General features: G+C 39.0%; 1 protein-coding gene across 8 annotated transcripts in view; it reads right to left on the reverse strand.

Annotated features, from left to right (window-relative positions):
* RGS7 (regulator of G protein signaling 7) overlaps positions 1 to 25,521 on the reverse strand; it is a 508,190-nt gene that overhangs the window by 344,507 nt on the left and 138,162 nt on the right. The window lies entirely within an intron of this gene.

A 25,521-nucleotide genomic window follows, 5' to 3' on the forward strand; every position in this document is an offset into this window, starting at 1 on the left:
CAAAAGTTGCTGATTGCAGTGAAAAGTCAGAACTGCTAGAAGAAGACATACTGATGGTGAAAACATGTTACGGGAGAACACAGAAGAATAATGGGAAGAAGCATACGAATTCTGAAAGAATGTTGTGTGGAGCCTGCACAGTAAGGACACAGTGCCCTGCATCTTAGCTGACCAGCGAGGATTAGCACATCATGGCAATACAATCAACAGCACTGGCAGGTAAGAAAAGCAGGGTTGGAAATTCTCACTCTCCTTCAATCCCATGATTTGGGGACTCTGACTAAATCACTTCATTAGCCTGAGCTGGGTCCCTGCCATCAGCACCAGCAACAGGATAGGCTCAGCTCCTGTCTGCTGCATGTCAGCTGACAGGACTAGGACCTTCCTGGCATGGGCCATCCTGTTGCAAAAAGCTAAGTAAGCCCCACAGAAATCCATTTGTCACAGCAATGATTGATGACCAATTTCTTCAACTATAAAAAAGGAGACAATATGCGTCTCACAAAGCAGTGGAGAGAATTGAATGAAATGATGCATATAAATCATTTAACACACACTCCCAGCATATAATAGATGTTACATCAGTGTTGGTATGGATAGGAATGCTTTCTAAATGACAGCTCACAGTGACTTTCAGGTGTCAGCACAGAGCTACATTTGCTGCTATTCTGACCTTGGTATTGTATCTCTGCTTTGAAAACTGAGTTTGCATCACATTCCTGGGCCTTAGTTTTCCAGATCTTATGAACAAGCTGCTTTGTAACATAGCACCTGGCACATTTAGGTTCCCAGAAATGTCTTTTGAAAAAAGGAATGGATAAGTGTATGCATAACATGCTCTAGTCCCCGTTCACTTACCTTCATTTTAATAACCCTCTGCTAGCATTTGATCCCTGCCATGTCCCTTATCTAGCCCCTTATCTAAAACCTGAAGCCCAGACTCAAAACTGAGTCTGGTGGCCAAGCCCTTCTCTCTGTTAGAGAGCACCCAAAGTCCACATGCCTTACTGCTTGGACATACAAGTAAATCATGTTCCAGCTTCCCAGTCTTTGGACTTCACACATGTGTCTATTACACTATCAGCAACTTGCAGTATGATTCGGGTGTGTGCTATCTGTGGTATTTCGTTTGCACTGTCGGCACTTACAAAAGGCTCAGCCCAGCTACCTTCATTCACTCCATCTCAGCAAAGAGGACTAGGATCTTTCTGGTCTGGCCCATCCTGCTGCAAATAACTAAATATGTCCTGTGGATGCCCAAAGTACAGTAACCATGCTCCATTTGTCACAGCTGTAATGAGCCCTGGAGTTCAGCAATCTAAGTCTGTGTGGAAGACAGGTGAGTCAGGCCTGCGGTCAGTCTATCGACAAACGGTATCAAAAAGTCTCCTGGCGGGGCGCCTGGGTGGCGCAGTCGGTTAAGCGTCCGACTTCAGCCAGGTCACGATCTCGCGGTCCGTGAGTTCGAGCCCCGCGTCGGGCTCTGGGCTGATGGCTCAGAGCCCGGAGCCTGTTTCCGATTCTGTGTCTCCCTCTCTCTCTGCCCCTCCCCCGTTCATGCCCTGTCTCTCTCTGTCCCAAAAAAATAAATAAAAAACATTGAAAAAAAAATTAAAAAAAAAAAAAAAAGTCTCCTGGCAGGGAAAATCACTCTCAAGAAAGGAGTCAAGCTGGGTTAAGTACAAAGCCAAGCTGTAGAGAAGAGGACTGATTCTATGAGTTCAAATCTGTCCTCCAGTCTAGTCCTCCCATACATTCCTGTCTGAATTTTGTCAGGAAGTGGGAAGGAGAGATCATGTGTAGAAAAACATGGGAAAACGCCAGAGAACTATATGCGAACCATGTGGAAAAGTGGAGCATTAATGAAAGGAGCATTCTTTCTACTTCTGTATGGCCTTGGCACATGAAGGACATCAAAGAACCTGGCATCCCATAGGGATCTTCAAACCAAAGCACATCTGTGGCTTCATTCAAGAAAGAAACGGAAATAGCTAGAAGTGATAGCGTTGGCTACTTGAAGCAGGTGGACAGAGCACTGGATGATGGGAGTGAAGAGCTACCCACTGACAGTAACTCACCTCTAAGGATTCTAAGTATGTCAACAGAGAAGGGATAAGCACAGAAATAATGGATGTCATCTAGTACCTGACTGGCCAATTTGTGCACTCAAAGATTATAAACAGGGTGGTTAATGAATCAGCAAAAAATATATTGAGTGAAGTATCCTGCTAAGGATCATGACTCCATAATTATTAAGTGAGGTCAACACCCAAGAAAATATTAATTGCCTAGCCACTTTGTTGAAAATAACAGAAAATTATATTAATTTATTCATCTATTTATCTAAAAGCAATCCCTAAAACACAACCACAGGTGAGGTTACTATGACAAACAATAGAGAAGCATATGGTTAAGTTATTCGCAGAAGCATATGGTTAAGATATTCATAGATATATCAAAAATCATAGAATTTCAGATGTCATTATAGAGATGTGATTGAAGAGCTATGGAAGCCCAGATTAATCTACTAGGAAAAAAGTAGTTCATAGAAATTTGGATGAGAAAGCAACATTTAATTTGGATATTCCCAAGTACAATAAAAGAGAAAGAAAATATTGTGCAGGTGCATTTTTATAGGAGACTGGGCTCTAAAGTAAATATATGAGAAAAAAATCAATAGAGTAAAATTTATCTTTGTATATTCCTGAAATCATCCATGAAGTACACATGGATTTGAGTCTACACAATCCTGTAGAATTTTTAACTTTAAAGTCTGAGAAGCACCAAGTCAATCTAAAGGACAGAATGAAAGAAACCATGTCTACATGGTCGATGCATGAAAATAATTCTGCTTTTAAAGTAACTTCTTAAAGAAGAATCAAGAGATAATTCTATTGTTTCTTTCTCTGTGGAATTTATCCGATCTTAACATGAAGTCTCTATGATCACTTAAAACAGAGTTTCAAAATTCATGAAGCAAAAAACTAATAAAACTGAAAGAAAAAATTCTAAAATCCAAAATTGTAGATGGAGATTTCAACATTTCTTTCTCTGTAATCAATATAACAAATAGGAAATAAGTAAGAATACAGAAAACTTGATCAATGGTACCAACCAAGCTGACAAAGGTGATATGCACATTCTTCCTAAGTGTATTTGGGACACTCATCAAATGGACCATATTCTGGGCATTAAAACAAACATTAAGAAATCATAAAAATTAGAACCATACAAATTACTTAACCATAGTAAAATTAAACTAGAAACCAGGAATAGAAAGATAGCTGGAAAATCCCCCATGTTTTGAAATTAAAAACATGCTTCTAAATAACTATGAACCACCACCAACAAAAAAAAAGTCACATGGAAAACTAGAAAATATTTTGAGTTGAATGAAAATGAAAACCCAACATATTAAATATTGTGGGATGTATCCAAGACATTGCTTAGGGGAAAATTCATAGCATTAAGCACATAAATTAAGAAAAAAAATCCAAGTTTCCATCTTAAAAGGTGGGAAAAGAAGAACAAATTAAACGCAAAACAAAGAGAAGTAAGGAAATATAGTTAAGAGGATAAACCAGTGGAATCAAAAGCAGAAAACCAATAGAGAATATCAAAGGTTGGTTCTTAAAAAAAAAAAATCAATAAAATTGACAAACGTTAGTTTGATCAAGAGAAAAAAGAGAAGAAACAAATCACCAATATCGGGGATAATAAAAGGGACCATCACTATAAAATCCTACAAATATTGAAAGAAAATAAACAGATGTTAATAACTAGATGTTAAATCACTCTTACCTACTCAAAAAACTTTTGTGCTCATCTAAAAACCTGTTCATGAAAGCCTATAGAGAATCTATTCATAATTCAAAAATCTAGAAACAAGCCAAAGACTCTTCATCAGGTGAAAAGAGAAACAATGGCATCCACAAAATACAACATGACTCAGCAATAAAAATGGATAGAAAGAATACTGATATATGCAATACCATGAACGAATTTCAAATGTGTTACACTAAGTGTAAGAAGACACATTCAAAAGGCTTTATGATATATGATTCCATCTAAGATATATGATTCCATCTATAAAGGCAAAAATATAGGGACAGAAAACAGATCAAAGGTTTCCAAGGAATGGGAGAGGTGAGAAGTACTGACTAGAGCAGGATAGTATGAAGGAATCTTGGGGGATGATGGAATAGTTCGTTATCTTGATTGTGATGGTGGTTATGTCACTGTATTTGACAAAACTCATGGAACTTTAATGCAAAAAAAAAGTAAATTTTATTGTTTAGGAAAAACGTGAATAAAACACTACCTGTGACCTTACTGCATATTTTGTGATTTGTCTGTTACTTTGAATTAAAACAAAACAGTGGAGTTGCATCTTGGCAAAGGTCAAGTTCCAAAGTCAGTGATAAGTTAAATATAGGTATAAAAATAACCACATGCATTGCAGACAGACTCCCATTAAAAACTGTTAAATTTTTAAAAAGTCGTATTTTTTAAATTTTCTTTGAAGTGAAATTTAAAATTCACCCCATATAGGTATATAATTCAATTATTTTAGGAACATATATAGTGTGCAAACATCACCAGGATTCAGTTTTATAGCATTTCCACCATCCCAAATGATTTGCTTGTGCTTATTTGAAATCAATAACCAATCCCCACCCAATCCTAGGCAACGCTAATGTACTTTCTGTGTCTTTAAATGTTTTTTCTAGTCATTTCATACAAATTCTATCATACAGTATTTGTTCTGCTGTGTTTGTCTTCATTCAGCTTATATAATTTTTCTTAGTTCACCCATGTTGTTAACATGTATCAGTAGACTGTCTCTCTCTCTCTCTCTCTCTCTCTCTCTCTCTCTCTCTCTCTTTTTCCACATAGCACTATTGCATCAATATACCTACCACATTTTGTTGGGACAACTGGGTGCCTCAGTCAGTTAAGCGTCCAACTCTTGATTTTGGTCCCAGTCATGATCTCACAGTTGGTGAGATCGAGCTCCACATCAGTCTCCATGCATCAGCACAGAGCCTGCTGGGGATTCTCTCTCACCTTCTCTCTCTGCCCCTCCTCCATGTGCACACATGCACATTCTCTCTCTCTGTCTCTCAAAATAAATAAATAAACTTAAGAAAAATATATACCACATTTTCTATATCTATTACCAGCTAATGGACACTCAATTTGTTTCCAAACTTTGACTCTCATGAATAATGCTGCTATGAATATTCACATGTAAACTTTGTGTAGATTTTTTTCTTCATTTCTCTTTTCTTGAGTAAATAACTAGGAGTAGAATTGCTGTAGTATATAGTTAGGTATAGTGAACTTTTTAAAAAAGTGACAAACTGTCTTCCGAAGTGTCTCTACAGTTTACATTCCCACCAGCAAAAATGTAAGTTATAGTTTCTCCACATTTCCCGTCAACATTTGCTACTGCAGTTGTTTTGATCACAGCCATTCTAGTGTGTGGACAGTGGTATTTCCTTGTATTTTAACTGCTTCTTCCTAATGACTGGTGATGTTAAACATCCTTTCAGAGAGGTTTATCTGCCATTTGTAGATGTTCTTTGTGGAAATGTCTTTTCAAAGCTTTTGCCCATTTCATTGGGTTGCTTTTCTTTAAGTTGTAAGAATTTTTTATCTATTCTAGATGCAAGTCCTTTGTCAGATATATATGTTTTGCATGTATTTTCTCCTAATCTACAACTTCTCTTTTATTATCTTAATGGCTTCTTTTGAAATGAAAAAGTTGTTAATTTTGATTATGTAAAAGATCACAAGATCTGTCATCTAAGATGTTTTTTCTAGCATTTTTACCTGATGCTTGTGGAACTTCATAAACTTCTTTTCTCTCAAAAAATCCATTTCTTGAACATGCTCCTTATCTGGCATTAGCATACAACTGTGACAATGAATTCCACACTGAATGAAACAAATAGATGATGGATCTTGTGGTCTTTTGTCTTAACTCCTTTTGCCTGGTATCATGATTCTCTCACATTATCCTCATAGTAACTTATGTTCTTTTATATCAAATCCCAATGGCTTCTCCAAAATACTGAAGAAGAATAGATTGCCCAGTTTAGAGATGAGAAAACTGTAACAATGTTGTTTTTCAAGTATGCAAAGGTTATAGTACAGAGAAAAGTATTCTTTTCAGTGTTCTTTTCAGTGTTCTTTTCAGTGTTCTTTTCAGGGTCAGTTCTATCTGTGGTGTACAGCTCAATAAAGGTGGGATGCCAAAGGTCAAACCTTTCAGGCTCAGGGTGGCTGCCCCACTTCATGCCTTTTTGAAGAAACCAACACTAACCAAGTGCATACTGCCATTTACCTTGCCTCATTTCTAAAATAAGAAAACTAAAAGTTACTGTCTAAGGCTCTATTCACCTTCAAGTATCTGTTTCCCTTCATCTAACATAAAGATTGTTTAGTGTAATTCCATTATTGAGTTTGATGTTAGATCACAGGGTATGGACTATCAAAGGTCTACCACATTGATTGCATTACGGCTTTATCTGAGGATAAAAGTAAAGTTAGATTTTTATCATTTCCATTCTAGTCCTTTCATTTCTGAAAAACACACACACACACACACACAAGAAGACCTTAACTAATTAAACGCAATGCTTTTCACAAGTGAATATGGTTAATTATTGATATAATCAATCTACTTTTTAAAAAGTTTGGTAGTTTTTCAAAAAAAAAGCATTTAATTTTAATAAACATGAAATATGTACAAAAACGAAAAGGTAATATCAATTATAAGGTTACTTTTTAAAGCAAAGTATTATAACACAGTAGTAATAAAAATATGATTTTCAGCTTTCAATCCATGAAAATTTTATTTAAGTAATTTCATGATCATAGTTTTATTAACCCTCCTCACAAGTTTTACAAAGAAACCATGTTTAAGAGTAGAAATCAGTGATAGGAACAGTAAGAATCACCTTAGTGACAGTCTTGGAAAACTGAGAAAAAGCCCTAGGAATGGTATTCACTGAGGTCATAGTTCTGACAACATTGCTGTGTGACCTTACATAGTAAATCAACCCCCCTCATAAGTGACTTACTTATTTAGAAAGAGAATAAGAATCCCTTCCTATTGACTACCTCAAAAAATTAGCTGAAAATTGTATGAGGAAACATAAAAGTACTTTGAATGTTTAGAAATTCAGCAGAAATTCAAACTATCAGCCAATACAATGCACCTGCTCTATAAATCTAACCCTTATTATCTCTTAGGTTTTATTCAGGATGAAGAAACAAAATAGAAATATCCTGTTATTTTAGTTTTAGATTTCTAACTCATTTGTGACAATGCCCTCTATTTCAGTTATTTATCCAACTGCCAAAAACATTAACAGAGGTCCACTTCCACCTGCTCAGCGCTATGCTAGGAGTCATGGAGAATATGGACAAAAGGCATATAAAAGACATGCTCAAGTGGTCCACAGTGTAGCTGAGGAGGCTGAGATAATGGACACTAAGAACAAGAAATGGTCTGCAATAATGAAGTAGAAATTAGATGAGATCGGGGCGCCTGGGTGGCGCAATCGGTTAAGCGTCCGACTTCAGCCAGGTCACGATCTCACGGTCCATGAGTTCGAGCCCCGCGTCAGGCTCTGGGCTGATGGCTCGGAGCCTGGAGCCTGTTTCCGATTCTGTGCCTCCCTCTCTCTCTGCCCCTCCCCCGTTCATGCTCTGTCTCTGTCTGTCCCATAAATAAATAAAAACGTTGAAAAAAAAATAAATAAAAAAAAAGAAATTAGATGAGATCAAGGAACTCGGTCAGCAAGTGGTTGTCTCAGTCAATATATTCATGGATTTAAGTTCTTCATCTTAACAATTTATTCAATTATTACATTTTAATCAGGATTTTTATTTTAATATAGTAAGGTTCACATGCAGCTGTAAGAAATGATACAGCAAGTCTGGGTAGCTCAGTCGGTTAAGCATCACACTTCGGCTCAGGTCATGATCTCACAGCCTCGTGAGTTTGACTCCCAAGTCGGGCTCTGTGCTGACAGCTCAGAGCCTGGAGCCGGCTTCAGATTCTGTGTCCCCATATCTCTCTCTCTCCCTCTCTCTCCCTCTCTCTCCCTCTCTCTCTCTTTTTCTCTTTCTTCCCCTCCCCTGCTCGGCTCTCTCTCTCTCTCTCTCTCAAAAATAAATAAGCATTAAAAAAATGTTTTTAAGAAATGACACAGCAAGATACCATGCACCCTTAACTCAATTTCCCCCAATGGTAGCATTTGCAAAACTATAGTATAATCAGGATATTAACATGATACAGTAAAGCTACAGACCATTTCTATTACCACCAGACCTTCAAGATGCCATTACAGCCACACTGACTTCTCCTCTGACCACACGCCCTCCTTAACTCCTAGCAACCACACCCATCTACTTTCTCCATCTTTCTACTTTTGGCATTTCAAGAATGCTATGTAAATAAAACCATGTAGTAGGTAACTTTTTTGTTGGCTTTTTTCACTTAGCATAACTCTCTGGAAAATCAGTCATACAGGCTGTTGCCCATATCGATCACTGGTTTCATTCTATTGCTGCGTAGTATTCCATGGTATGGCTGTACCACAATTTGCTTCACCAATCATTTCCTGAAGGACATCTGAATTGTTTCCCATTTGGAACTGTTATTAATGAAGGTCCTATAACACCTGTGTATAGGTTTTGGTGTGAACATAAGTTATCATTTCTCTGAAGAAGGCCCAGGAGTACAGTAGGTGTGTGTTTAGTTTTTCAGAAACTGCCAGACTGTTTTCCAAAATGACTAAACCAAAATGACTAATTTACATTACCATGAGCAATATACAGGTGTTTGCATGCCTCCTCATTATCACCAGCCACTGGAGTTTTCACTATTTATTTATTTTACCATTCTGATAGGTGTAGAGTGACACGTCATTGTGGTTTTGACTGGTATTCCGCTCGTTGATAATAATGTTGGACATATTCTCATGTGCTTATTTGCTATCTGTACATCTCTAGTAAAATATCTCTTCCTATCTTTGCCCATGTTCTAATTGCACTGCTTGTTTCTTGTACTGCTGAATTTTCTAAGTTCTGTATATATTTTCTAGATACTAGGCCTTTGTCAGATATGGAGTTTGCAATTATGTTCTCCTAGTCTGTAGCTGGTCTTTTTACCCTCTTTTTAAACATTTTTTTTTCAACGTTTATTTATTTTTGAGACAGAGAGAGACAGAGCATGGACGGGGGAGGGTCAGAGAGAGGCAGACACAGAATCCGAAACAGGCTCCAGGCTCCGAGCCGTCAGCACAGAGCCTTTTGGTATCAAGTCTTATAGCTATTTGCCTTGGCCCAAACACTGAAGATTTTCTCTTCTTTTTTTAAAAAGGTTTATACTTTTAGGGGCACCTGGGTGGCGCAGTCGGTTAAGCATCCGACTTCAGCCAGGTCACGATCTCGCGGTCCGGGAGTTCGAGCCCTGCGTCAGGCTCTGGGCTGATGGCTCAGAGCCTGGAGCCTGTTTCCGATTCTGTGCCTCCCTCTCTCTCTGCCCCTCCCCCGTTCATGCTCTGTCTCTCTCTGTCCCAAAAATAAATAAACGTTGAAAAAAAAATTAAAAAAAAAAAGGTTTATACTTTTATATTTTATATTTAAGTCTGATCCATTTTTGGTTAATATATTTGAGTTTTATATAAGCTATCAGACTTTGAGACTCTCAATTTTTTTTGGTCTATGAACATCTAAATGCTCCAGTATTAATTACTAAAAGATCGTCTTTTCTCCATTGACTTGTTTCTGACTCTTTGTCAAATTCAGTTGGTCATATTTGCGTGGATATATTTCCAATTCTCTATTCTGTTCCATTGATCTATGTGTGTATCCCACTGTTAATTCTACAGTTTCATAATGTAGCAGTATACTAAGTCTTAAAATCAGGTACACTGATTCTTCCCACTTTATTCTTCTTTTTAAATTGTTTTAGCTATTCTAGTTTCTTTGAATTCCATATGAGTTTTAGGCTAATAAATACTATAACACATACTATACTATACATATACTATAATGAATATATTATCTAATACTATAATACTATAAAAATCACGTTGGAATTTTTCTAGGAAATGTGTTAAATCTGTAAGTCAGTTTGGAAGGATTTGATATAGTAAAGATACCAAATAGTAAAGTTTTAAGTCTTCCAATCTATGAAAATATAATTAAAAATAAGGTATAATATTATGGATTGAATTGTGTCCCTCAAAAAGACATACTGAAATTTTAACCCTGAAACCTATAAATGTGATTTTTGCAGGAAATAAGGTCTTTGCAGATGTAATCATAAATCCTAATCCAATGACTGGTCTGGCTTCTTCATAATGCAAAGAAAATTTGGATACAGACACACAGAGATGAGGACGCCATGTGACAACACAGAGGCACAGATTGGAGTAATGAGTCTACAGGCCAAACAATGCCAAGGATTGCCACTAAGAACAAAGCTAGGAGGAAAACAAGGAGTAGATTCTCCCAGAGAACCTCCAGAAAGGAATCAATCCTATTGACTCCTTGATTTCAGATTCTAGCCTCCAGAACTATGAGAGAATAAATTTCTGTTGTCTTAAGTAAAAAATGAAAAAAAAGAAGATATTTTTCTCTATTTATTTAGACTTTCTTTGATTTCTTTGATCAGTATTGTGTAGTTTTCAGCATATAAACACTGCACATTTTGTTATATTTACACGTAAATACTTACTTCTTTAAAATTGTGAATGATTGTAAATGGCTTTTAATTTCCATATCTATGTGTTTATAGAGAAATACAATAGGTCTTTGTATGTTTATCTTATATCCTGTGTTTACTGAATTCACTAATTGATTTTAGGAGTTATTTTGTAGATTATTAGGATTTTCTATGTAGACAGTCATTGCATCTGAAAATAGTGGCAGTCCTGTTTCTTCCTTCCTACTCTGCATGACTCTCTTTCATTTTGTTTTTTGTTTTGTTTTATTTTGTTTGGGGGTTTTTTGGTAGATGTTTTTATCAGATTGAGAAAATTCCCCCCTACTGTAATTTTTATGAGAATTTTTTATCATAAATAATTATCGAATTTTTATTTTTTTAATTTTTTTCAACGTTTATTTATTTTTGGGACAGAGAGAGACAGAGCATGAACGGGGGAGGGGCAGAGAGAGAGGGAGACACAGAATCGGAAACAGGCTCCAGGCTCTGAGCCATCAGCCCAGAGCCTGACGCGGGGCTCGAACTCACGGACCGCGAGATCGTGACCTGGCTGAAGTCGGACGCTTAACCGACTGCGCCACCCAGGCGCCCCTATTATCGAATTTTTAAAATGCTTTTTCTGAACCATTTGATATGATCATGGAATTTTTTTCTTCTTTAGCCTCTTAATAGGGTGGAATACACTGACTGACTCTCAAATATTAAAACAGCTTTGCATTTCTGGAATAAATTCCACTTGGTAATAGAGTTTAACTTTTTATATATTACTGAATTTTAATTGCTAATATTCTATTAAGGATATTTTCATGTATATTCATGCAATATATGGGTCTACAGTTTGTTGTCATTATTGTTTTTGAATCATCTTTGGTTTGGGCATAAATATAATACTAGCTTCAGAAAATGAATTAGGAAGTACTGTTTCTTTGTTTTCTGGAAGAGATTCTATAGAATTGGTGTTAATTCTTTAAACACCGGGTGGAATTCTCCAATGAAATCAAATGGGCCTATGGGTGCCTGGGTGGCTCAGCGGGTTAAGCATCTGACTTTGGCTCAGGTCATAATCTCAGGATTTGTGAGTTCAATCCCCGCCTCTGGCTCTGTGCTGTCAGCACAGAGCCCACCTCAGATCCTTGGTCCCCACCCCTCTCTTTCTCTGCCCCTCTCCTCACTCATGTTCTTTCTCTCTCTCTCTCTCTCTCTCTCTCTCTCTCTCTCTCTCTCTCACACACACACACACACTAAATAAACAAAAATTATTTAAAACATTATAAATTCATGTTCTTTAATAGTTATGGTGCTATTCAAATTATCTATTTCATATTGAGTTAGTTGTGGTACTTTGTGATGAATTGGACCATTTATGTGTGTAAAAGTTGCTCCTGTGGTGAAAAGGAATGCTTTCTATCAACCAGAATGGAGATATAAAATCAAACACCCCACTTGGACTTCTCTGTCATCAGGCTGCTGATGGTATTTGTTCACCTCATTACAGCCTCAGGAGGTGAAAGTCTCAAGTATCCCCCTGGGCCTCTTCTTACATGAAAAGTGGTGGGGCCACATTTTTTTCTGTGGTATTTGGCTGGAGATTATTGTCTAAGAAGTTTCTGTCTTACAAGGCTGCCCCTTTCTTGCTCCTTTAATTAGAGAGAGCAGGCATTTCTTACTGTTTTGGTTTGGCTTGGGTTTTGTTTTGGTTTTGTATTGTCCTCTGTGTCTGTGGACCTTTCTGGGATGCCAGCAGCTCTTCGGCTTTCAAAGCTTATCACGATGCTGTCTCAGGTTCTAAAGACCTTAAAGAGTCTGTTTATTTTCTCCACTTTTCAGAGTCTTCTTATGTATTTTTTATATATAGTATTCAGACTCTGTAGTTGTACTTAGCAGGATGAACAGGGAAAAGTATGCCTGTTCTACCTCTCAGAAACAGAAGTCACCCAGGGCTTAGTTTTAAATAATTAGTTTCAAATAAATTGACAGAGATGAACTTGTGGTACATTAAACAGCCTGATCAAAACACAAATCTTTACTTATGAAACTAATCCTTTGCCCCTTTATGGACAGTCTGCTACGTCTCAGGAGAAGAAAGCTCAAGAGAGGAAAGGAGCAAAACAGAAAATAGGAGAAAATGGAAGAGTTTTTGTATGCCATTCCTTACTTTACTCCTGCCTCACCCTCAAGGCAAGTGTAGGACCCCAAAATACCAAAAGGTCAGGCATATTCTAAGGCTGACTCCAACATCAGTCTAGCCAATAGAGATTATCCATCTATCTATCTATCTATCTATCTATCTATCTATCTGACATATATAGACATATATGTCTATCTATCTGACATATATTTTAATCACTCACTTTTTAGGTACTCTCATGCTAAACACAACAGAGAAAATTAAGTTAAAAAATCAAAGTCTCTCTCAGAATACCTTAACAACCTGCATACAAAAAATACTATAATAGTAAGGTTCTAGTGAATGACATAAAATAGGCCACATTGCTAGGAAAGGATTAAGTATGTTTGTATTGGGAACCATAAGTTTTTCTTTTTCTCTGGTTTCCTCGCTCCTTGTAACCAAATCCAACACCTACAAGATCAGACATCAGTTCTAAAAGCCAATTCTGAGAGAGGCTGGAAGTATATCAATTGATAAATAACTCATCCTCTTTAAGCCTGTAATGAGATGGCTAATCCAGGAACACCGGCCTCCTAAGCTCCCCTCAGAATTTCCTTCATCCTTTGCTGCACCAGAGGATGGGGCTGGCCAGCCCTGTGCATCTGAATCTCAGACTCACTTTATCACCGTCCTATGTCAGCACAGGGCTTGGCTCCTGCCATGTTTGGTCAGGTCTCCTACAATGGTATCTCCTGACATCCTGGATCATGAAAATTAGCTAGTGGGATTTCCAACCACTGTTTCCCTCTAGCAGGTATTGTTAATCATTTCATTATAATGAAGCCAGTGACTTCCAGAAAATGGGTAATCTAACAAACAAAGATAAAGTTTTTGTTCTTCAAAAATGAAGCAGATTTCTGCTTCGGGCAATGGAAATCACTTTGTTTCTCACCAAGTGCCTGTTGAAAATACCTATAAAAGCTGAACAAAACATATAAAACTGTACGTTTGAAGTCATCAGAGAGTCATTAAGATAAAGAGAAGCTTCATGGCCAAGAGTCTGAAAGAAGGGGAGCCAAGAGAAGTTTACCCCCAAAGCAGCAGCTGAAAGGCTTACAGATTGAATGAAATATTTAAAAGTTGCACAGGAAAAGGCAACAAAAACTTGAGTTCAGAGTCTTCCAGGGATTAATAGCCTTAGGTGAAGACATAGGATGTCATTAGGGACCCCAGGGCACTTCAGCCTACAAGTAAGTGTTAAAAGGAAAACAGATCAGCCCTCATAAGAACCTAAGAAAAGCCTTAGGTCAGCTCAACCCCTTAAAGGATTGAGGTGATTGGCATTTGACCAAGCTACTGGTCAGAAGCAAATCTAACTCCTACATGGAAAAAGAACATTCATTTAACCTCAAAATATCTCACGAGTTTTCTTTTACTATATATGACAATACAATAGATGAGACTCAATAAAAAATAATCAGCATATTAAAAAAATCTGACCAAATAACAAGAGGAAAAAAAACAGATAGTGCATAAAGACCCATGAGAAATCCAGTTATTGTATGTTTCTGATAGAAACTTCAAAATAACTGAGATTAAATAGTTAAATAACTTGATAAAATTAAGCAGAGTTAACAATGATGAAAACAAAGACAATGTAAATTCTAGAACTGAAATTAAGAACTTTGTAAATATATATACCAGTATGTCATACAGAACTGAAGGAAAAAAATCAGTGAATTGGAAGATAAGTCAAATATTAAGATCAAAAGAAGGAGAAAAAAAATGATAGAAAATGAAGAGCAGGTCAAATTTATAGGACATGCACAAATGAAAAGATTAATATACATGTAATTTATTTTTTAATGTTTATTTATTTACTTTGAGAGAGAGAGAGAGAGACAGAGAGAGAGAGAACATGAGCTGGGGAGAGGTAGAGAGAGAGGGAGAGCGAAAATCCCAAGCAGGTTCCATGCTGTCAGTGCAGAGCCCAACTCAGGGCTCTATCTCACAAACCATGAGATCATGACCTGAGCCAAAATCAGGAGTTAGATGCTCAATTGACTGAGCTACCCAGGCGTCCCAACATACATGTAATTTAAATCTAAGTAGATAAATAGAAAAATGGGGCAATGGCGATATTTGAAAAGATGATTACAAAGAATTTTCAAAAATTGATCAAATACTGTAAGCTACTAATTTCTTAAAAATTCTGTGAACAGGGGCACCTGGGTGGCTCAGTCAGTTGAGTGTCCAACTTCGGCTCAGGTCATAATCTCACCGTTTGTGAGTTCAAGCCCTGCATTGGGCTCACTGCTACGGGTACAGAGACTGCTTTGGATCCTCTGCCCCCCTCCTCTTTCTTCTGCCCCTCCCCAACTTGTGTGTGCTCCCTCTCCCTCTCTCAAAAATAAATAAAAACATTTTTCAAAATGCTATGAACCTTAAGAAGAATCAATAAAAAGAAAACAACCCAGCTAGGTATATTATAGTAAAATTGCTGAAGACCAAAGTCAAAGAGAAAACCTTAAAAAAAGTATATTAACTGCAAGGAGATGTGGACAATAAGACTGACAGCTGAGAGCTGACTTCTCAACTGAAGTAACAGACATCAGAAGACAGTAGAAAAATACCTTTCAAGGACTGGGGGCTAGCTTGGGGGAAAGGCACTAACCCATAACAAAGGTTGGAAACATACTAGAATGTGAGCAAGTGGAATTAAAGTATACTATAGCTCTTGCATTGAGTTGGTAATGGTAAAAAATGGTAATTTACATTAGACTTCAATAATTCAAGGATGCACTTTATAAACTAAGGTAACTAATAGTATAATGGTAAAAGAATGTGTATCTAACCAGCTCACATGGGGAGAAATGGAAAAATAAATAATACCAAATCCACCTAAAGGAATATAAGAGAAGGAAAATATAGAGCAGAATGGGTAAACAGAAAACAAATGGTTTTAAACTAAATTTATCAATAACATCAAATGTAGATAAACTATTCAATTAAAAACAAAAAACCAGTTCAGCTGAATTAAAAAAATACATAGATCACATACTGCTTACAAGAGACACACTTGAAATAACAGAATATACAAAGGTTGAAAGTAAAAATAGGAAATACATATACCACAAGAATACCCATCATAGTATTTCGATCAGTCTCAAAGTAGACTTTATGCAAGAAGAACCACTTGAGATGAAATGGCTATTCTCAATTATAAAAGAGTTAATCCATAAGGAAGATAAAACATTTTAAAATTTGTGCACAATTAATAAACAGCCTCAAAACATATGAAGAAATTAGTGCAGGAATGAATTCTTTTATGCAGGAATGAATACACCAGACAAACAAGAACAATCAGTAAAGAGATACAACATAACAAAAAAATGTAATTACAAATTTGATCTAGTTGACCTTTTAGAACATTGCAATCAATAACTATATAATAACATTCTTTCCAAGTACACAATATATCAAAATTAACATATAATGGTCCATATGCTATTTCAAAGGTTTGAAATTATAGAGCATATTTTTTAACCTTAGTGGAATTAAGCTAGAAATGCCTAAAAACCTCACTAGAAAACACCACATGCTTGGAAAATAGGCTGTACATTTGATAACTCATAAGCAAAGAAGAAATCATAAGAAGGATTAGGAAATAGTTTGAACAAAATTATAATGAAAATACTGTACCTCAATACTTAGACGTTTTCTACAAAGTTGTGCTTAGAAAATAATTTACATCCTTTATGGGGTGCCTGGTTGAATATCCGACTCTTGATTTTGGCTCAGGTCATGATCTAATGGCTCATGGGATCCAGCTCTACATCAGTCTCTGCACTGCCTAGGATTCTCTCTTCCTCTCTCTCTCTCTCCCCCTTCCCCATTCTTTCTCTCCTCCCCTCAAAATAAATAAACTTTAAAAGAAAAAGAGAAAAAATTACATCCTTTAAAAATATATTAGAATAAGGACTGAAAATCAATGATAAAAGAATACCAAGAAATTTTAAAAGAAGAGCATGTTTAATGCAAAGAAAGTATTAAAGGAAACAAGAAATAAGAGTATAAGTTAATATAACTGAAACAAAGGCACAATAGAGAGAGGGATACAAAAAAAATTGGTTCTTTGAAAAGACTAATATAACTGATAAACACTTGACAATATTAATCATGAAAAAATAAAAGGCAAAAATAAATATTGTCAACAATGAAAGATGAGATTTTACTACAAATCCTGTAGATGTTAAAAAGATAAGAATGGGGGCGCCTGGGTGGCGCAGTCGGTTAAGCGTCCGACTTCAGCCAGGTCACGATCTCGCGGTCCGGGAGTTCGAGCCCCACGTCAGGCTCTGGGCTGATGGCTCAGAGCCTGGAGCCTGTTTCCGATTCTGTGTCTCCCTCTCTCTCTGCCCCTCCCCTGTCCATGCTCTGTCTCTCTCTGTCCCAAAAATAAATAAACATTGAAAAAAAATTTTTTTAAAAAGATAAGAATGGACTATTTTGAGAAGCTGTGTGCCACTAAATTTGAAAAGTTAGGCAAAATGGACAAATTACTAGAAAAATACAAGCTAACCAAAATGATCCCTCCAAAACATAAAAATATGAATAATCCTAACAACTATGACTTAAATAGTCTGCCTTTCTTTCTCTCTCACTCTCTGTCTCCCTCCCACCCCCTTCCTTTGCGTCTTTCTGTGACTTTGCCTGGTTCTCTTCTACTACAGATGTATCTCCTATAGGTGGGGGGGGGGAGGAGGGGGGGAAGGTAGAAGAATGGCAATGGCTACAGAGACTACAGGCTTACCTCATCTCAGCCAGTGAGGCTCCCACATGAGAGAACTTGTCTCTTATGGCATTAGAATATAAAACCCCAGGGAAACAGGTGTGAAAACTACACGTGTCCCATTCTACCCCTAGAGTTGGGGTGAGGAGTGAGGTGGGGATATTTGGCAACCTCACGAGAACCCAACAGAAAGACAGACGGCTGGTTCCCCAAAAGAAAACAGGGTACTGCTTCCAGAAAAAAGAGAAAGGAGGCTGAGAATAAAAACAACAGCAGATGTCTACTATATTTCTCTTAATGATTCCCAGTCCTGAAGTATTAACAATATGCATAGCTATGCTGTTTTTTCCTGACATCAGTAAGAGTCAGAAGTCCATTTTGAACCTCAGGTGAGGAAAAGCACTGCCATCACACAGAACATGGGTCATGTAGCATTCAGTGTTTTTATCTTCAAAATGTGGGTGTCTCTTTGTCTGTGGGAAGGCTGAATAAAATTATATGATGTATAAATCTTTAGATATGGGTATTAAATGCTATGCAGATTTTATTGAGATTATTAGTAACAACTCGAAAGCCTTGGTTCCTTCAGGTAAGGGAACCACTGAAATTAATCTCAGGTGTGGATAAATCACACCCCAAATCTAAAATAAACAGCTTTAAGAGATTATTTGAAAAAGGTTATGGTTTAAAATTATAAAAACTTTTTTTAAGTTTATTTATTTATTTTGATATAGAGGGGAGGAGAGGGTCAGAGATACAGGGAGAGAAAGAATCTCAAGCAGGCTCTCAATGTCAGTACAGAGCCTGAAGCAGGACTCAAATTCGTGAACAGTGAGATCATGACCTGAGGTGAAATCAAGAGCCGGATGTTTGACTGAGCCACCCATGCACCCCTAAAATAATAAAAACTTTGTGAGACTCACATCAATGTGTTAGTCAACTATTTCCTTGGCCCTACCATAATCTATTCTTTCCTTCTTATGATTAAAAAAACCCTTTTAATGATACATGTGAGCAGAAAAATACATATGCCTTAAATGTAAAACTCACTGGGTTTTCATAAACTACACACATACATGTAACTAACATCCAGATCAAGTTCTTCCCATAACTCGATCATATGGAAGATCTTTCAGATTGACAAACTCAGGTTGAAGTTAAGCAACTCATATTCTAATCTTAAAAATGCACTGTTTGGGATGCCTGGGTGGCTCAGTTGGTTGAGCATTCAACTCTGGATTTTGGCTCAAGGCATGATCCCACAGTCATGGGTCAAGCCCTGTGTCAGCCTCCATGCTGAGCATGGAGCCTGCTTGGGATATTCTCTTTCTCTCTCAAATAAAATTTAAAAAAAATTTTTTTTAATGTGTTATTTGATTTTAGGGTCTTCCTTATATCCTTTCTGCTACTTTTCCTCATCTAGAAGCTAAGAGCAACATATGCCCCACCTGTGTCACACTTCAGTTCTAGGACTATACTGCAGGTAACCAAGTCCCTCTCCCTAATAAACTTGTCTCTCCTTTGGTGTCCCTCTCAGCCTACATGAGCTTTATCCAGTCACCCTGGCTCACTGCTCAGTTTCCACCCATCCTCTGAATGCCTGCATTGCCCAAGACGGAATCCTGTCCTCAACTTTCCCAACTTCACACATTCTCATTCAATTCTCCTTCTCTGGCCAATTTCATCTGATCATTTTAGTGCTGTGACTCTCAAGGGTAAATCCAAATCCTGATTGTTCTCCCCAACTCCAGTCTAAGATTTTCAACTGCCAGTTCAAGTCCTGTTGATAAATCAAATATGACCTATCAAAAACAAATTCATCTTTCGTCCCCAAACTTTCTCCTTATTTCCTATCCTTTATTTCAGGTATCACTTTGTGACCCAGGTAAGGAATCTTGAAATGGCCAACTCTCCCTGGCTCATTTGCCAAGACTTGTTCTTTCTACTTCCATAATGTCCTCTGAAATGAAAGACCTCTTTCCCTCCATTCCTCCCCCACTCCTCTAACTCAGTTCTTTCTCTCCTGCCAACACTACTACAAATGTTTCCTGACTGGCCTGCTAGTCATCAGTCTCATTTCTACAACCCATCTCCCATTCTCTAATTGATATATTTTCCTAATGCATGTCACATCATGGCAGGCTTCTGCTTCCGCCATTTTGCATTAGAGGCAGAATAAAGACCAAACTCCTTAGCCTGGCAACCTGCCTCATTTCCAGAACTTTCCACTATGAAATAGCTTCATACCATTTGAATTTGATCCTACAGGATCATTGCTCCTACATTTCAATAATACTATGCTTTTGTTTCTAATGTTCTGCCTCTTCTCTACCTACTACAACAGTATGTATCCTTCAAAGTAAGGCAAGTATAATCCTCACAGAATAAATCACTCCATTTCAGAATCCAGAGCTTAAAAAAATACATACATTAAAACTTAAAAAGTACAACAATTTTGTGTATACTTCGTGCCAGCATTCTAATAGACATTTTATATAATTCATTTAATCATCATAGCAATGCTGTATTTTAGAGGTGACAACAAACTGGGGTTCATTAGGATTGAATGATTCACCCCAGATCTTACTGTGTCAGACAAATACAGGAACCAGAAACAAAATTCAGAATTATATGACTCCAAGTTCAATTTTCTTTATACTCTGTAGAAAAATTTCTATTAAGTGGTTGTCTATTCAACTTGCCCTAAGGAGAATGTATGTTCTCAGATTGCTGAGAATATGAATTATTTAGTTTTGTCCCCTCCCTAAACTTAGCATACACACACACACACACACACACACACACACACACACCCTAGCTGGGTTTCTTTCATAACAATCTGACTCAGTAAATGTTGAATAAATGAATGGATACTTTGCCAGGATCCCTTCACAAACATCTACTCAGTTTTTATGATAGATATTAACAATAAAAGAGCTATATTTATCCCTGTGGAACTCACAAACATAGAGGAAAACAAAAGTAAAACAACATCACTTGGTATAGTTATTAGTCTAGAAGTAGCTCACATATGAGGCAAACCTACTTTTAATATGTATTCCCCTTCCCTAATAAGAAAACAGGTCTCTCTAATTATCAAACTAATTTGAGCGATAGCACCAAAAATAGAAGGAATCTAGCACAGAGATGGGTCCATTCTGAAATGCTTTGTTCTGAACACTCAGCATGTAATCTTGCTGCTTAGAAGATCTTTTACCTTTTATCCATGTATCTTTATCATTCAAACCCAAGGCCATGGTTCCATTCTGCAATATCTTCCTCTCTCTCTAGAAGCATCTGTATTTTTGGCTGCCATACCTTCCTACTGGGAACTTGGCACCTGCTTCTTTTCAAACTGGGTTCTCCAGTTTTCCTTTGATGATCATTCCTCACATGAGCACTGAGTGCCCTAAATTATAACCCTTCAGCAGATTTATTTCTGCTTACACCAATCAAACTAAGATTCTGTGATTTAAAATCAAGAATCCTGCCTGATACAATCCCAGTCTTCTGATTGACATATACAGGGCAATCACAAAACCAGTGTGCTAATCCCAACAATTCTATTTTCTTTTTTTCTGTTAAAATATAGCATATGGATCCCAGAAGAAGAGAACGTTGGAGAACAAAAAGGCCAGACTGTTGTGTTTGTTTGCCAAGCTCTGGAACATTCTTTTTTTTTTTTTTTTTTTTCACTTTTTGATTATTTTTCTGGAATATTCTCTTAGCCTATAGGCCATAAGAGAGGTTGAGATAGGTGAGATGTGATAAGCGAGTTCTTAAAATATATAGCACATATCACAAATTTGCAATGGGTATTGTACAATCTTGTTGGTGAATAAAGGAGAAATTCATCTAGCAAAATTAAAAATTAAAGTAACTGTAGCATTCTTTTTCTTAATGTTTGAAAAGCTAATTAGTTGTGGTGCCTGCCAATTTAGAATAGAAATGTTTAAAGACAAAAGAATCTAATTTAGAGAACTCTCTACAAAAGTCAGCTAGATTTATCAACAAAAGAGAAGAGACTATTGTCTCAAGTGTCTTTGTGCTGTTTTTTTTCTTCCTATCCTCTACCAAAAAAAAAAAAAAGAATGAGTATATTAAAAGAAATGCTAATGGCAGAAGTTTTCACTAATGTTTTAAATTGGCTTTTTATAAAGCAACAATTACATGAACTATAAAATGGATAATATACAGAGGATCATTAATGAAATACCCTGAGAGCTTCAAAATGACTTACAGTAAAAATTCATATTTGAACATCTTGCCATCAGAATTGCTGAGTGTAAAATAATATCCACATTAATAATATAAACACATAGGTACACAAAAGAAAAATTAAAATAGATTCATCTCTTTTCATCTATGATCATGAAATTCAAGAATCAATAATGGATTCATTCCAGTCCCCTAAATTCATTTCAGTCATTATTTTTGAACTTTTTTGCTTAATTAATGAACTAATTAGCTCATTAAGAAAAAGCAAGTAGTATGATAGAATGGCCTATCTTGAATATTTTCCTGACCCTAACTTTGAAGAAATTCCATAAAAAATCACCATAGGGGCCCACCAGTAATGAGAGGTAAAGAGACTTGATAACTCACAGCCTGGAGGAATGAAACAGTGGATGAGGTATGAAGACAGCCGACATCTCACAGTTGTAAGTTCTGAAAGGGCAGACCTACGCCGGCCGACTCCATCTTGTTCTGTGTCCTCCACCTTGACCACGCCTCCTCCCCTTGAGTAACCTCCCGCTCACCCGTTCAAACTTCCCGAACAGGACTCCGACCCTTCCCCAGCCAATCGGCTGAGGCCACAGCCATTACCTCACCAACTGCCCCTAGACCCCTATAAAACCTTTGTGCTTTTGAAACTCACTCTCTCTCTCTCTCCAGTATCTCACCCCTGTGTCGGTGCAGGTAGGGGATTGAGCTCGAGCTAGCTCGAATAAAGGCTCTTTGCTTTTGCATCGGGCTTGGCTCCCTGGTGGTCTTTGGGGATCGCGAATTCTGGGCATAGTATTTGGGGGCTCGGCCTGGGATCCCCAAGACCCCCGAAGGACCCCCGAATCGGAGAGCCTGACTGGCCACGGTTAGTGTCTGTTTGTTCCGTCTTTTCTGTGTGAGCTCATTTCTGAAATCGGTTTTGGAGGGACGTGGAATCCCCTCATCTGGTAGTGCCCGGCACAGTCTAAGTGGACGCACTGGAGGACCACGGGCCGGGAGTTTTGGAAGACATTCCGATCCTCCCTTCTGGAGGGACGTGGAATCCCCTCATCGGTTTTGGAGGGACGTGGAATCCCCTCATTGGTTTTGGAGGGACGTGGAATCCCCTCAAAGGTCTGAGCTAGCTTTCAGTTTTGCTTCCACGGAGTTGGAATACTGTCTCTAAGGGCCCTCTGTTTGTCTGTTTCTGTGTTTCTCTGTTCTGTTCTGTGGACTTACTGGACGGACGTTATGGGACAGACTCAGACTACCCCTCTACCCACCCTCTTGGCTTAAGCCCTTCCTAGCCCCACTCCCTCCGGAGCCAAAGCCCATTCTTGCTTTGCAGGGGACAAAGAAGAAGAAAAGTCTTACCCAGCCTTCAGCACCCCTCTACCCTGTCCTACAGGGGGGTACTGAAGAAGAATTAATTTTTCCTCCCCCATATAACCCCTCTAGGATGCCGGAAGAACACCATCCTCCCCCTCCGGGGGAGGCAGACACTGTTCTGAGAGCAGGAGGCAGAAACGCTCTTTACCAGACAAAGGGCTCAGAGGGAGCAATCCGCCTCCACCACCAACTCCACTATTCTGCCCCTACGAGCCACCGGACCCCCAGACACGGAGGGGAATCAGCCCCATCACTATTGGCCTTTCGCCACTAGTGACCTCTACAATTGGAAAGCTCAGAATCCTAAGTTTTCCGAGGAACTGGCAGGGCTTCTTGATTTATTAGACTCTGTTCTTTTTACCCATCAGCCCACGTGGGATGATTGCCAGCAGCTTTTGCAGGTCCTCTTCACGACTGAGGAAAGGGAAAGAATCCTCAATGGGGCCCGAAAACTAGTTCCGGGCGCAGACGGGAATCCCACCACCAACCAGGCTCAGATAGATGCCTCCTTCCCCTTAACTCGGCCCCAGTGGGATTTCAACACGGCAGAAGGTAAGGAGAGGCTCCGGGTCTACCGCCAGACTCTAATGGGGGGGTGTCTGAATGGCTGCTAGAAAGCCAACCAATTTGGCCAAGGTAGGAAATGTACAACAGGGAAAAGATGAATCTCCGGCTGCCTTTTTAGAACGGATCATGGAGGCATTCCGTACCTATACCCCCATGGATCCAGAGGCTCTGGAAAGCAAGGCAGCTGTTATCATGGCCTTTGTAAACCAATCGGCCATAGACATTAGGAGAAAATTACAGAAAATAGATAGACTAGGAGAAAAAACTCTGCAGGACTTACTGGTGGTAGCCGAAAAGGTATATAATAACTGGGAGCCTCCTGAGGACAAGCAGGCTCGCGCCATGGCGGCTGCCAGCAGTAAGCAGACTCGAGACCTGGCCAGAATACTACTAGCTACCACTGCTGACTTCCCTGAGGAGCGAGACCGCCATCTCCGGCAGCTGGCAGACGACGCAAGAAAAGGTAAAGGAACCACCAAGTGGGGGAAGCAGAGGCTGCAGAAAGATCAGTGCGCATACTGCAAGGAGATAGGGCATTGGGCCCGAGATTGTCTGGAAAAGGCCGGAGGGAAGGGAAGCAAGACTGATCGAGTAAAAGTCCTAGAGTTGATGAACTGAGTGATTAGGGGAGTCCGGGTTCGGACCCTCTCCCCGAACCCAGGGTAACTCTTAAAGTGGAGGGGACCCCTGTTGACTTCCTCGTCGACACCAGAGCACAACATTCCATCCTCCGCACCCCACAAGGAAAACTAGCCAGCAAGAAGTCCTGGGTACAAGGGGCAACTGGTATGAGCCAGTATTCATGGACTACCCGAAGACTGGTAGATGTGGGGACGGGACGGGTATCCCACTCCTTTATGGTAATACCAGAATGTCCCTACCCGCTGTTAGGACGGGACTTACTGACCAAGATTGGAGCTCAGATAACTTTCAGACAAGGGGGGCCTCAGGTCACCGATGGCAAGGGCCACCCCATCCCGGTCCTAACCATGAAACTGGAGGATGAATACCACCTCCACCAGGAGGCGCCCCCGAGAGAGGATAATATAGACAAATGGCTACGAGAATTCCCCTCGGTTTGGGCAGAGACGGGGGGGGGGGGGGGGGGGAGGGGGGGGAATAGGACTAGCCACTCACAGGACCCCAGTCCTGGTAGAGCTCAAGCCAGGAGAGAGTCCGGTAAGGATCAAACAATACCCCATGTCTCAGGAGGCCCAGAAGGGGATCCAGCCACACATCTGGAGACTACGAAACTTAGGGGTACTAAGTGTTCCTTGCCAGTCTCCCTGGAACACCCCCCTACTGCCGGTCAAAAAGCCTCACACAAATGACTACTGACCGGTACAAGACCTCCGGGAAGTAAATAAGAGGGTCCGGGACATACACCCAACTGTTCCCAACCCATATAGTCTCTTGAACTCCTTGGCACCCTCCAGGGTCTGGTATACTGTACTAGATTTAAAGGACGCCTTCTTCAGTCTGCTGCTGGCACCCCAAAGCCAACCCTTGTTCGCCTTCGAGTGGCATGATCAGGAGGAGGGCTACAGTGGGCAACTCACCTGGACACAGCTACCTCAGGGAATCAAAAATTCACCCACCATCTTCGACGAGGCACTACACGAGGACCTGGGTGAGTACAGAAGGGAGCACCCTGGCCTCTGACTGCTGCCAACACGGCCAAAGACTGTGAGTGAGGGACCCAGGATCTGC

This window comes from Herpailurus yagouaroundi, unplaced genomic scaffold, assembly GCF_014898765.1.
Source record: "Herpailurus yagouaroundi ecotype Mexico unplaced genomic scaffold, PumYag 205, whole genome shotgun sequence".
In the NCBI taxonomy this organism is placed as follows: domain Eukaryota; kingdom Metazoa; phylum Chordata; class Mammalia; order Carnivora; family Felidae; genus Herpailurus; species Herpailurus yagouaroundi.